Source organism: Amblyomma maculatum, chromosome 1 (genome assembly GCF_055883805.1).
Source record: "Amblyomma maculatum isolate TAMU_Amacu chromosome 1, ASM5588380v1, whole genome shotgun sequence".
Lineage (NCBI taxonomy): Eukaryota > Metazoa > Arthropoda > Arachnida > Ixodida > Ixodidae > Amblyomma > Amblyomma maculatum.
In genome coordinates, this window is record NC_139344.1 from 33,886,479 (window position 1) to 33,900,474 (window position 13,996).

At 47.1% G+C, this 13,996-nt stretch overlaps 1 long non-coding RNA gene across 1 annotated transcript; it reads left to right on the forward strand.

Annotated features, from left to right (window-relative positions):
- The first annotated feature begins 11,520 nt into the window (after positions 1-11,520).
- Positions 11,521-13,466, forward strand: LOC146202106 (uncharacterized). Its single transcript, XR_014701984.1, has 3 exons — positions 11,521-11,716; positions 12,608-12,712; positions 13,391-13,466. It is a non-coding gene; the product is annotated as an uncharacterized LOC146202106 (long non-coding RNA).
- The last annotated feature ends 530 nt before the right edge of the window (positions 13,467-13,996 follow it).

Sequence of the window (13,996 nt, forward strand, 5' to 3'; positions counted from 1 at the left end):
CCTGTGGTAGACTACCGAAAGTTAAATTCTCTCACCAGGGATCAAGTGTATCCTATTCCGAATATTGAGGAGAGAGTAGAACAGGTCAGTAGAGCGGCATATGTGACTACGCTGGACCTTACTCGAGGATACTGGCAAGTACCGCTCACTGAACGCGCCAGCAGATACGCGGCTTTCGTCACTCCGACGGGCAGCTACCAGCCAACAATGATGAGTTTCGGGCTCAAAAATGCTCCATTTTGTTTTTCCCGACTCATGGATAGGGTTTTAAAGGGGTGTGAAACATTCGCAGTGCCTTACTTAGATGACATTGCGGTTTTTTCCGACTCATGGGCGGACCATATGGTACATCTAAGAGCTGTACTGAACCTTTTTGCGTCAAGCTGGACTAACCGTAAAGGCCGAGAAATGTTGCCTGGCAAGGGCGACCGTGGACTACTTGGGTCACAATGTAGGTCAAGGTTTCAGGAAACCCAGCGAGATTAAGATTTCTGCGGTAGCAGACTACCCGCGGCCGAGCACGAAGACGGAAATTCGAGCATTCCTGGGTCTGACTGGGTACTACAATCACTACATCCCTAACTATTCAGCTTTGGCTAGCCCTCTGACCGACGCTCTCCGCAAGACAGAACCGACAAATGTAGTCTGGGACGAACAAAAGGAAGCCTCCTTCGTAAACCTGAAGGCTGTGCTGATTAGCCGTCCGGTATTGCGAGCTCCAGACTATGGCCGAGAATTCACGGTCCAGTGTGATGCCAGTGATCGAGGGTTAGGTGCTGTTCTCTGCCAGAGAGATGACGACGGTAATGAGCACCCCGTGCTCTACTTGAGCAGAAAGCTGAGTTCTAGAGAGAGGGCTTATTGCGCGTCAGAGAAAGAGTGCGCTTGCATTGTATGGGCCATTCAAAAATTGCAGTGCTATCTTGGAGGGGCCAAATTCACCGTAGAGACGGACCATTGTCCCCTGGCTTGGCTGCAAACTGCGACATCGAAGAACAGTCGCCTTCTTAGGTGGAGCTTGATTTTACAGCAGTACAATTTTGAAATAAGATACAAAAAGGGGAAGTTAAATGGGAATGCGGACGCGCTTAGCCGCTCTTTCTAAGCGGTCCGAGATGTTCCTCACCATGTATCCAAATTGATAATCAGGTTTTTTTTTTTTTTTTTTTTTTTCGTGCGCTTGTATATGTGTGGCTATGTAAAGCAGCACGTTTGGTTTTCTAGGAATACGTGGGTCCTGAACGTCTTGAGAGTGGGCTTTTCTCGAACAACAATGGCAGTTTTCTTTTAACCTGGTCTCTTCAGACGGGAGCCGAGTGCTTGCTTCGACATGTGGTTGAGTTTCAGACAGCTCGAGCAATTTGGCCTACAACAATCAAGACAACGCGACAAGCAACAGCGAGCTTCAAGCGTTCACGTGCAGGCCATTAAGTCGTCTCTTCATGCAGCAGCTGGGACTGCTGCCCTCCGAGACTCTTCTGGCGGGGGAGGAGGCTGTTACGACCAAGCATCCGCATTTGCGCGCTCTATTGTTCGCCTGTGGGCATGGATAAGTGCTGTGAATATGTGGTGATGGTCCAATGGCTCTAAGTGAGCCTGTTTCCAGGAATCCTGTTTTGTAAGCCTGTTTTGCTTTGTGGACAACCTGCAAATGCCAAATTGACCCCGTCAAGAGAACGTCTGGAAAAACACAAAGAAACGTCCCCCTGCGGGAAATAGCAGGAAGTGCTTTCTTTTGTTCACCCTTCCGGTCGAGAAGCGCTATGGTCAAGTAAGGAATGCCTACTTTCCAAAGGAGACGACAGAGTGACATGTCCGCTGACGTGCAGGACAAGAAAGGAGCATGACGCATACAGCCATTAAGTGATTACCCAGGAATGCAGGAAAGATTTGCAATTGTCGAAAACGGACAATGCCGGGAGCGGATGCGGCGCCACGTGCACTCGGGTTTCTGAGAAGTAAAACCACTTGTCAGAACCAGCCTGTGGTTTCTTTGCTGAAGAATAGAAATGTACCTCCTCTCCTCGCCGTTCCCAAGCTTTTCCCGCCAACAAGTGATCACGCCCAACGAATGAATGCCGGACCAGTCAGTGCTTCAGACCATCAGTGCAGTGAAGTGTTCGATTGGATGCCGATACCTGAGGGGCGTGCCCTGGATTTGGTTGGTCAGCATCTTCAGAGAGGGGCTGGACATAGGGGGTTTTAAGGACGCTGCAGAGCACGAAATGTCGCTCTGGGCCCTGGGTAAACGGCTCATCCAGTCGCTTCTCGCTATGAACTCTTAACGCTTGTCATTTTGCTGATGTACCCTTCTTTTTCATGTAAATATTCTTGTAAATACGTTTTCTCAAAGTGCCAGTAAACCTGCTTGTACATATTTTACCAACTTCGAAGATTCAGTCCTTCTTCAACCCCGAGTCTCTGCACGCTACCAAGTGAAGGCCGGGTCGACATAGCCCCAGCGTCACGACATCCATGACTCGCGGCTACCTCATTAGCCCGCTCGATGGCCCGTAGTTGAATCCTCGGGTCCAAGCTGACCAGTACGGCTTCCCACCGCTCGGGAGAAGGGAGCTGTGTTAATTTCGCCTGCGGCGAATCATTTGCGCAGTTCCACAGAATGTGGTCGTATGTCGTTCTTTCGCCGCATTTATTGCAGTTTGGGTTGTACTGGCCTGGGTACATCAGGGCAAGCTCCGCCGGATTTAGGAGGGAGCGCGTTTGTAGTTGGCGCCAGGTAACTAGCTGCGCCTTTGCTAAGGATTTGTGGGGAGGCGGATATGTGCGCCTTTCCAGCCTGAAGTGGTGGGCAATATTATGATAGGAAAGTAGTCCGTCCCTCGTGAAATTCGGGTCGGAGGGCGCGCTCACTGCCTGGTCGACAAAACGTCGGGCTTGCGCGTGAGCCGCCTCGTTCCCCGGTTTAGACGAGTAGGCCGGAACCCAGATTGGTTCAGTTTCTTTAATCGGAGAAGGGGTGCTTTGGAGGATGCGGAAGGAGGTAGACGTGATGCGGCCCCTCGCGAAGTTACGAATGGCTGTTTTAGAACCACTGACTATAATATCAGTGGCCGTGTTTGCTATAGCTAAGGCTATGGCCGCTTCCTCCGCCGTCTCGGAGGAGGTGGTTGCGGTTGATACGGCTGCTAACGGGGAACCGTTCCCATTCACAGCGGCCAGTGCAAATGCTTGTCTCTGGGTATGCCGATATTCTGCCGTGTCCACGTACGCTGCTCTGACGTGTCGGCCATACTTGGCATGTAGGGCGCAGCCCTCGCCATGCGTCGACCTTCGTGGTGCGCGGGGTGCATATTCTTGGGTAACGGTTTAATGAATAGAGCTGTTCTAATGTGTGTAGGTAACTGTGTTTTCGCGTCCTTCTCTGGAAGTTTCTTGCACATGTGTTGTCTGTACAGGATGGTCCTTCCCCTTTTCGTGCGAGTGAGTCGTCTAAGCTGGGAGACAAGGTGCGCCTCGTACAGCTTAGATAGTCTGTTGTGAACACCAAGGGCCAGCAACCTTTCCGTAGACGTGCTGTGCGTAAACCCAAGGGCAGCCTTCTAGGCCTGTTGGATTAGGCCCTCGACCTTCATTCTCTCCGCGAATTGCAGTTGCAGGTACGGGAGGGAGTAGACAATCCTGGTCAGTACAAAACCCTGGACTAATCGACAGAGATCGTTTTCTTTCATTCCTTTTCGTTTGTTGGCGATCCGTCTAATGAGTCGTACAGTCTAATTGACCGTGACAATGAGTCTGTTGATTGGGTCGATGTTTGTTCGATTTTTTTGCGTGTACAGCCTTTGTCAAAAGTGTAGAGCTCAGGGGGTCTGCTTCTGAGCCGTGTAGGGACACCGAGTTAGCATTAGTAGAGATCCTTCCCATTGGAGAGGGTAGGACAAAAATATTCTTATCATCTAGAGATACGGAACACTAGAAATACATTACAAGCCGCATGAAGTGGCTCAGAAGCGGACCCCCTGGGCTGTACACTTTTGACAAAGACTGTACATGCCCAGTATGCACATGGTTTCAACCTCCCTGACTGGTTGGCCTCTCACACATACATTCAGGGAGATCGGGGGGGGGGGGGAGGGGCTGGTTTGCACTTCTTCCGCGCGGCTTGGCCCTGAAAACCAGCAGTTCCGATTTCGAGTGCGAGCATTCAAGGCCCGCTCCCTACACGTAAGCTTCGATTATGTCGACTGCCCGCTGCAGCGTATCCTCTATTTGTCCGTCATTCCCCGTGGTTACCCACAGTGGTCAGCATAGAAAGTGTGCTGCAGCCCCGGCAGGGCAGCGATCTTGGGAGGAAGTGTAATAAGTGCAAGATTAAAGAAGAAAGGCGAGAGCACCGATCTTTGTGGTGTGCCTCGGCTTCCAAGAGGCATGGGATCCGATTTAAGGCTACCTAGAGCGAGCTCTGCTGTCCGCTCGGATAGGACTGATCGGGCGTAATTAAATATCCGTTCACCAGGGCCCAATTTAGAGAGATTAGTAAGGATTGCTTCGTGCGAGACTTTGTCGACGGCTTTGCTCAGGTCCAGCCCCAGTAACGCCTTCGTTCCGGTTCTACATGGAGGGTCCAGCACGTCCTTCTTAAGCTGGAGCATCACGTCCTGCGTGGACAAATTTGCTGTAAAACCAACCATTGTTGGAGGAAGTAAGTTGCAGTCTTCCGCGTAATTTTGCAGGCGGTTAGGGATGACATGCTTCATTAGCTTTCCGATGCAAGACGTTAGGAGATGAGCCGCTCTGTATCTTCCAACGTTTTAGTAGGCTGGCATGCGCTTCCCTGTCCTTCTCCCTCTTGTTCTTCTTCTTTGCCGCGCCGCGACAATTTTCATCAGTCTGTGGAGGAAGGGTCTCGTCGGTGAAGCTGCAGCCACCTCGCGATCGGCTTTCGTCCGGTTGGACTTGCTTTACATGAACGGCGCGGCAGAAAAAGACGAAGACTGAGAACGCGCACGGAGAAAAGCTTCTGGCGCTTGTCCTTGTGTGTTCTCTGTATTCGTCTCTTTCTGCCGCGCCGTTCATGTTAGTATGTCTGACCAACTAGCCCAAACGTTTACCCTTCTTGGCCCGGTTGGAATTCAATCGCAGCGTCGCTGTCCGCGCTTTGTGAATTACCAGGGGGAATAATCATGAGATGACATCAATTCGGTCACTTGACTGCAGTAGCGCAGGGTCCGGAAAATACAAACTACGCTTGGGTCGTTGTTCCACGCACGTGGCTGGCAGTACAAGGAAAAGATATGCATTCCGTGCTTTAGAGGGAAAGAAAGCTGGTTTTAACGAGCTGTTAAAACACGAAGTGGCGGAGAGGCCACTTTTACGGAATGTGAATGAGACAGATAGTATAAAACTCCGATTAGAACATCTGTTCCGCCAGTTTGGGCACACACATTCCCACATCGAGCGGGTTAGGCTCACTAGAAGCTCATTTCGATGAATGAGAACATAATCTTTCGAGCAGCAGCCGTCGCGGATACGCTGGCTCGGAAGTGCGGATAAATATTTATTATGAATAGACTCCTTAATATGTGGGATGGTTGAATAGGTAGGGGCTGTTGCCGCCAGGTCAATGCGTCCTAGCTTAAGTGAACACCGGAACTGAACCATGCTGGGGAGGGAGAAGAATAGGACAGATAAGAAGTGTGATGGTTAAAGGGGAGTACAAAATGAGATAGGCATAAAAAAATGTATGAAATGAGCGGGCGACTCTGGAAAAGAAACGCGGCAATAGGTTAGCCGCGTAAGGCTAAAAGCTCTGAATAGCACAGCACAACATTTGCGGTGTTAATGCAGTTGATTAAATTGCTGTGCGAGCAGCGAGCTCGCCCCCGTTCAAGCAATTCATGAGTGCGCGCAATGTGCTCCGCGTTTTGTAAGCGAAGCAAGTAGTAACATTGAGCTGCTCTGCAGTGTTACTTGAAAGGCTGAGTTTTGCATATGGTGCATGAAACTATCCACACTTACTGGCAAATGCGGAACAAACACAGAGTACGTGATCCACGGTTTCCAGTGCACCGCAGTTGCTAATGGCAATCCCTGCGGCTTCCTTGAATTTAAACATATTACCATTTTCTACACCAGGCGATTACGTCTTTTTATGTGTATCATATTTATATTTTCAATTATATTTCCAGTAATTGTCATTTCCCGTTTTCATTTTTTACAGTTACAGCATTTCAGGTTTTACAAATTTTATATAGTAATCATTCAATGCGAGTCTCTGGTGTTTTTGGAATCAGATGACCCTGAGGCAAAACAATATTATTCGTTATTATTCATCATTATTCATCATTAAACAAATTAATGTGTTACGGTTACACGTACGCGTCGGGTACCCTTGCGTTCTTCAAGCAACCATTCTCTTCTCTTTCCGAATTTGGATGGAGCTGCATGTAAAAACACTGTGCAAAAATCACACTGCGGCATCACTGGCTCTACTGAAAATTTTCTCACCAGCCGCAGCGTATGAAAGGGCCCATTGGCTACGCAGGCGGTGGTGCCGAAGGAAATCTGCTTACGGCGCCGCTTGCATATAGTATAGGCATCCGGTCAACATTTGGCTAATAATCATGAAATCATTTGGCTCCTCTCACTGGCGACTTTGAGGCGTTGTCGGAAGGGAATCGAGAGCCAACATCCGGGCAGCAGTTTTCACTCATCTAGATGCGGAAGCGTAAACATCCGGGCACCAAATTAAACTAATCGAAAGCTCAGTCTCCCAGTCCTTATATAGAACAGCACCCAAACGCTGGTTATGGCCTCTTTGTCCGTTATGCCTGTAGCGCCCATTTTTGATTTCCCCTCAGTTTCTTTTGGCTGTCTTTTTTAAGGCGAAAGCCTTCCTAGGCTATATTGGCAGCAGACGTGTCCGTAAATATGTCCGAAAAAGTGGAAGAAAAATGAGCGAGAAAAATGTGTAAGAAAAATGTAACGAAGTAACGAATAGTAGGGATTAATCAAATAATGGAATTAGTAGTATTTTAATGTGTATACCACGTAGTACATAAGCAGCATATGTAGATGTCATGGTTCAGTGATTTATTGGAGTTAGTCATATTCATGTGTCACAACTAAAGACATGGGTGAGGTTTGAGTTGAGTCAAAGAGGAGGAGGATAAAAATTTATTATTTGAGGAAGTCAGGCAGGCAGGAGCTTCCGCGCTAGATGGCTAGGAGCCCTTGAGCTCTGGTGACCTGGGTGGCACTTTTGATGGCCCGCAGTTGGATTACCGGGTCCGAGCTGAGCATAGCGGCCTCCCACAGCTCGCAGGTGGAGAGCTGCAGATCCCGCGGAGGGGTGTCCCGTGGGCATGCCCATAGTATGTGGTGTAAGTTGGCCCTCTGGTGCAATAAGTTACAGTAAGACGTGTATGCATGTGCGTAGGTGACTGGATTTGGAAAGGAATATTTCTAATTTTCGCCAGGTGACCTCCTATGCCTTTCTAAGAAATTTGTGTCCCGGAGGGTATAGGGCTCGTGTTTGACGGAAGTGTAGTGTAATTTCTTGATAGGAAACCATACAGTCCCTCACCGACCTCATGAGAGGTTGTCCCGTCGCCCGGCTGACGAGTCCTCGGGTGAAATTGTGGGCAGCCTCATTACCAGGAAGGGAGCAATGTGCTGATGTCCAGATTATCTGTATTGAACGGTGAGTTCTTTTGAGAGGCAGGCAGCAATTTGAGCGCTGTACTTTCTTATTGGGGTTTTCGAGTCGCTAATTATATGAAGGGCTGTTTGGTCACGCATCTTCAGTGACCAAACAACACCATCGGCAATCGAGAACCTGGATGAGTTGAGTCATAGAAAAGCCATTAGTTATTAATGACTTGTGGATCACAAGTGCTGAGTTGTGGATTACAAATGTCCTGTTACAATCAGAATATCAAGTTGAAGAGTCACGTGACAGTCAAGTTGCGTGAAATACTCCTCCCGCACCACGTATCATGTGGTGCGGACCGCATGAAAGTCACAAAGCGACAGTAGCGACGCCACACCAATTCCAAACTTGAGGAGCACTGCAAAAACGCGCGCCACGCAGCAGTAAGTGCCAGGATCGATACATCGTCCTACACATGCGAGCACCCTGTGCAGCATTACCGCTCAGCTTTCGACTTTCTCTAATGCAGTCTCAGAAGTGCTCCCAAAGTTTTAAGGGCCCACCCTGGTGGCACAGTGGTTAAGGCGCTCGACTACGCGCTGCCCAAGGTTGGGGACCGAATCCCGGACGCGGCGGCCGCTTTTCAGAGGAGGCGAAAAGCAAGGCGCCCATTTGCTGTGCGTTGTCAGTGCATATGTCAACGACCCCCGGTGGCCGAAATTTCCGGAGCCTTCCACTGTCGTGTTTCTCTTAGCCTGAGTAGCAGTGGAATGTTAAATCCCATAAACCAAATCAAAAGAATGTTACATAGCGAAATCTTCACTAGCCTCATTACGTGAAAATGTCTCCGACATGTGGAGATCCTTTGGGGAAGAGGCAGAGGGTGTATTGGGGGTTACTCTCGAGGGAGTTCTGCTTTGTGACTTTAGGGTAGAATTTTACTGTTGTTGCTGTGTCAGTTGTTTAAGGCGCGGTTTATTTCTGACCGTAGGGCCTGCAGCTCTGCGCTGTGTGTGGTTATGGTCATTCTGCGTGTTGCGGAGGCGGTGTGTGCCCAGCTCACCTGTTTTTCGGCCGGTGGAAGGCTGCTTGGTGAGTCTTGTTGTCTCTCCAGAGGTGGAAATGACGGGGACTGGGCGCCTTGTCGTCTGGCGTTCTCGGGAGCCCGAGCGGCTTCCAGATCTGCTGGCAGAAGCGAGTCGCGTCCGGGGGCGGCTAATGTGGTCGCCGGCATTGGCGTCTTGTGTAGCTTGTGCCTCCTCTCCTGGCTTTGGCGCTGTTGGCGGAACGCTGGAGGCTTGAATCGATCTTGCATTGAGCAGATACGGTAATGTGAATCCCGGAGCATATGGCGCAGATAGGATCACATTTGTGTTCTTCGGGCGGGTTGTCAAGACGACAACTCGAACATTTGAGAACTTTAGGGGTCGGGCAGACATCAGCATGGTGCTGCATGTAGGGCAAATTATGCGTGCTTCTACTTTTCTCTTGAAAATTCGGCATCGGTGCATGGTGCCTCTAGATAATCCAGTATGGGACTTTAGTACTGTTAAAGACAATAGGTACCGATTGAATTTGACCCAGTCGGCAAGCCTGAAGAATACGTAAGGTGGTAGTGTATTCCATTAGGCTTCTGGAGATGTCTTCGGGGGTATCGTAATGTGAAATATTGTGGATTATCCCTTTAGCAGAATGGTCCGGTGTAGTGAAGTAGGTCGCAACAGGATGTTGGACGTCTCCAAATTTGAGGGCTTGGATTGCTTGGTACTGATCAGCATGCTTGTCAGAGGGGGTACTGACAATGATGGAGTTCTGGATGTAGTTTAACCGTACCTGATCGGCCTGGACAGCAGCAGGTGACCGTTCAGCTTCCTTCTTTAGTGTGTCTGTGATCTGTGCGGCACTCCAGGCACGAAGGTTGAGTCCCCCACGCTGCCGATACATAATAAAGCAGGGATGACCCTTAGTATGACTCCTTCCTTCTCAGAAATAGTAACGCTAAAAACCGCGTTCTTGAAACTCGGGCAACAAACCCAACTTCAGATACAACAAATGCACCAGGAAACGCAGCAACAAACCCAACAGCTCTTACAGCACTTGCAAGAACTAGTACAACCGATTTCGCAGCAAATCCAACAGCTATTCTCGCAGCTAGATAGCCTCGAAATTAAGGTCACTGCCCTCGAGCGAGGTTCAGCACACGCTCCCGTGATGGATACTAAAACGAAGCCATACGAATGCCTGCCGGCCTGAGCTCCAGCTAAGCCCTTCCTCAACCCTCTAAATTACACTTTGGTACCCAACTAAACGTATAAGACCTGGCAATGGAACTGCAGGGGATGCCGCCGGAAACGGGGGAATCTCCAACAGTTCATCCAAGCATCCTCCGCTCCTCCAGATATACTCGCCTTACACAAGATGCATGGTGCCACAAAACTTCCCGGGTACACGTCTTATGCACCACCGGACGCCACAAATTTCAACACCACCCTCCTAATTCAACGTAATCTTACAGCGATCCAACATATAATCGAAGGCGTCAATACTGACTATGTTCTAATAGAGCTTTTGCCACAAAAACGGGATCATCCAAGCATTTTTATCTTAAATTTATATAGCTCTCCACGAACACGGCGACACAAATTTGACTCTTTATTCTCACAGACGCTTAAACTCGCAAAGTACCACGGGTTGATTATAGTGGGAGATTGTAACGCACCCCACACAGCCTGGGGCTATCGTAAGGTTAGCGACAAGGACAGAGATTTATGGCCGCATTTACAACAGCTGGGCTTCACGCTCGTTACTGACCCGCATACTCCGACCCGGCTGGGTAACGGTGTCTCAGGAGATACAACCCCCGACCTTACTCTCTGTCGAAATATACATGTAGAACAGTGGAAAAATGCAGGCGAAAACCTCTGTAGTACTCACTACCTTATATTCACTACCTTTACCTCTGAATAATAGCGAATGAAACGGCATAAAACTCTCCTCACTGACTGAAACAGATTTCGCACCTTCCGTGACCAAACAGCGCCATCCACAATCCAGAACCTGGAAGAGTAGGTTGCCACCCTTTGAGAGGATATTACTCGCCACACTGAGGAGACCCCAGAAGAAATAAACGAAACACCAGAAAAACACCTCCTGCACCTTTGGCAGGCCCGAAATTCAATCCAGTCACATTGGAAGTCGCAGAGGCACAACCGCGCCCTGAAATTGCAAATGTCGCAGCTTGCCCAAGGCACAGAGGAGCACACCCTAAAGCTAGTCCACCAACAATGGAGACAGGTACGTGATAATATGCAAGGGTAGTTAGGTCTCGCTCGCACTTGGAACTTACTGCGGTACCTTCTTGATCCAGACAACTCCTGATCTACCCAATTAGACAGCCTGGCGAAGCTAATGCACAAATACCACGGAACCGATGGAGATCTACTCCGAGACCTACAAACAATATACATAAGCTCCCATCTCTCGACCACCCTTCCAACGTATGCGGGGTCTGCTCCTTTAATTACAGCTATCCCTTAAAAAATCAGTATCTTAATTTATGGAAGCATGCTGGCTTATTTTTTTCCAGAGTTCTTCAGTGAGGGAAAGTGCTGTGCTGCTGAGCACCAGCAGAGCAGAACCTACCCCCCACGAAGCGGTGCTAACGTCCCAAGATGAGCCTGTAGGTGGAACGTTTCAAATTTTTCTTATAAAAAAAAAGAACAATGAAAATATGCAGCTGTACTGGACATGATGTGTCGTTTGTCTCTTTACAGGTAGCTTCTCAGGAGGCGTCAGAGCCCATGGACATTTCAGATGAGCCAATCCTTATTACTGTGGACACTTTGACTGACTTGTCAGCATCACAAGACGTCTTGGCAAGTCAAACAATCTCTGTGAATATTTAATGAGCAAAGAAAGAGCAGTGCTTGTTACCAATTTTCCTAGAAGTGCATGCACATTTCTTACTGTCAGAAGATGGCAAATTTGTGAAATTCGTTACTTTTTTACCTGATGCAGCTGGCCTCCCCGGAAGTAGAAGTTTTGCTTGCTTCATTTCCATTAGTCACAGACACCACTGCTGAACAAACAGCTAGTCAAGAAATGTTGGTATGTTTGCTTGCGATACTATCCTTGCAAGTTTGCTAAACCAGCACATATTTAAGACCAATTTGTACTTAGGACCAAAACATATTCCCAGAGCCAGCCCAAGTGATAGGCTCCAAGCACAGAGCTTAAGAATAGTTATAATATTGCCTTGACATGGCCTTACCAGTATTACTACTATGCATATTGTGTAATTTCCCACTTTGTCTGCCTGCATAGTTAAGAGGGGCGCATCAACAGAGAATATACTGTTGCTAGGTGAGTCTGGAGATGTACTTTGGAAAGCCTGCAAAACAGCAAGTGTTGAAAATTGTTATCATACCATAGCTTACTTGAGGCTGCATTTTCTAAGGACAAGTTCACAAAGATGGCCTCTAAAGTATGTTTAACTGGGAATTTTAATCTTGCCCCAATGTTGCAAAATGGTATTTTGAAAAACATAAATACGCAATAATCAGTGAATGGATGGTTACTGCAGCAATTAAATATATCCAGGCTGAGAAATGGAATTATGGCCCCTATTAAAAGCTACTAGCCCCAAAATCTATCTCTATGAGAGTCATTTTTTTTTATTCAGAAAGAAAAACACGGTGTGTATTTTGCTGTACCCATATATGTGTAGCCATCAGTATTTTGGGACCTGCCAAAAGTGACGATGTGTTAGACAGTAAGCACGAAGAAACAAAGCTAGGTTCAAGTTTTATGAGCACCAAAAAATGATATTCAACTCAATTTATTGAAAAAAATGTGATTTTTTTTATGATTGATATTTTTAATTGAGCTGCTTATGTAATTTAATCTGCTGTTGCACTAGTTGTAATAAGGACTTCAAGTTGATTACTGCAACAAGACCAATTACTCTATTTGCATGCACTGTGGTTATGCTTTTTATAGCCAAGCAGTTCAAGTCAGCCTGATGCAAACATGGAGGCCTCTCCATCACCACACTTGCAAGAAAGCCACATTTTAGAAAGACCATCAACTTCACGATGCGAACTGGTAAGGAAACTTCAGGAAGGCGTGTTATTGGAAATACTCATTTTTATGTGTTTAGTGATAGTCCACAAAGAAGGAGGTCTTTTGTAAGCATTGCATATGTCATTAGTTAGAGCCACTGGGCTTGCTCCTTCATATAGGCTGCACACCCCTGCTTGAAGAAAAAAAGAAAAAAAAGGCAAAATTATCTTGGAAGCATATTAAAGTCTTAATTAACAGATGCTTTCTTTTGTCTAGGTGAATTCTGAAGGCATGTAAATAAAAACCATCTATCAATTAACGAGACATATCTTTTGCAGTACCTTTCATACCCGAGTATTATGTGTGCGTGCGTGCATGTTTTCATTGTTGAAGCTCTTGTCAAAACCAAAATAGGAAATTGTACAGTACAACTTTGTCATCAAATTCTAGCATTAATAATTTAGAACAGTATATCTGTATTTGTAGAGCACTGCCATAGGATTGCTTGACTTGACTTAGTAAGTAAAATTACATTATGCGCAAGCCAAAACTTGAACTCAACGTGTAGATATGAACTTTTGCTTTTGCAAATTTTGTTAAAAATTTGCTAAATCTGCAAAAAAGAAAAAATTTGGAAGTGAAATGATCTGTTGTATTTAGCTATTTATGTGTTTTTTGAAGCTTGCTATAAGATAATGTTTAGTGTAAACTTCATTTCAGCTACAGGTTGTAGAAGACACACCTGAAAAAGCTTTTCTGCGGAGTGAGGTGAAAAGATATTCAAATCTCCAAACTGCACGCAAAAAGCGGATAAAAACTTTGCAGCAGTCTCGACGCCGGCTTGTACGCAAAGTTGCTCACCTCAAAGATGTGATCAAGGACTTAAAAAAAAAATCGTATCCTTCTTGACCAGAACATTTCCACACTGGAAAGCCTCGCTGGTTCTAACAAGGACCTTCTGATGCGTCAAATGGCACGTAAGATAGGGGCAGCAATGCCATCCGTTTATTCACCTGAACTTAGGGCCTTTGCTCTCACTTTACATTTTTATTCCCCAAAGGCATATAACTACGTACGAGCTGTATTTGATACCTGCTTGCCACACCCAAAAACATTGTCGAAGTGGTATCAAAGCATTGATGGTGCTGCTGGATTCACAAAAGAAGCCCTGGTTGCACTAGAGATGAAAGTCTGCCAAAATTCAAATGAAGGCTATCCGACACTTTGTAATTTGGTCATCGACGAAATGGCGATTCGAAGGCATGTAGAGTGGGACGGCAAACAACTTCATGGATATGTAGATATGGGAACAAAAGTAAATGATGA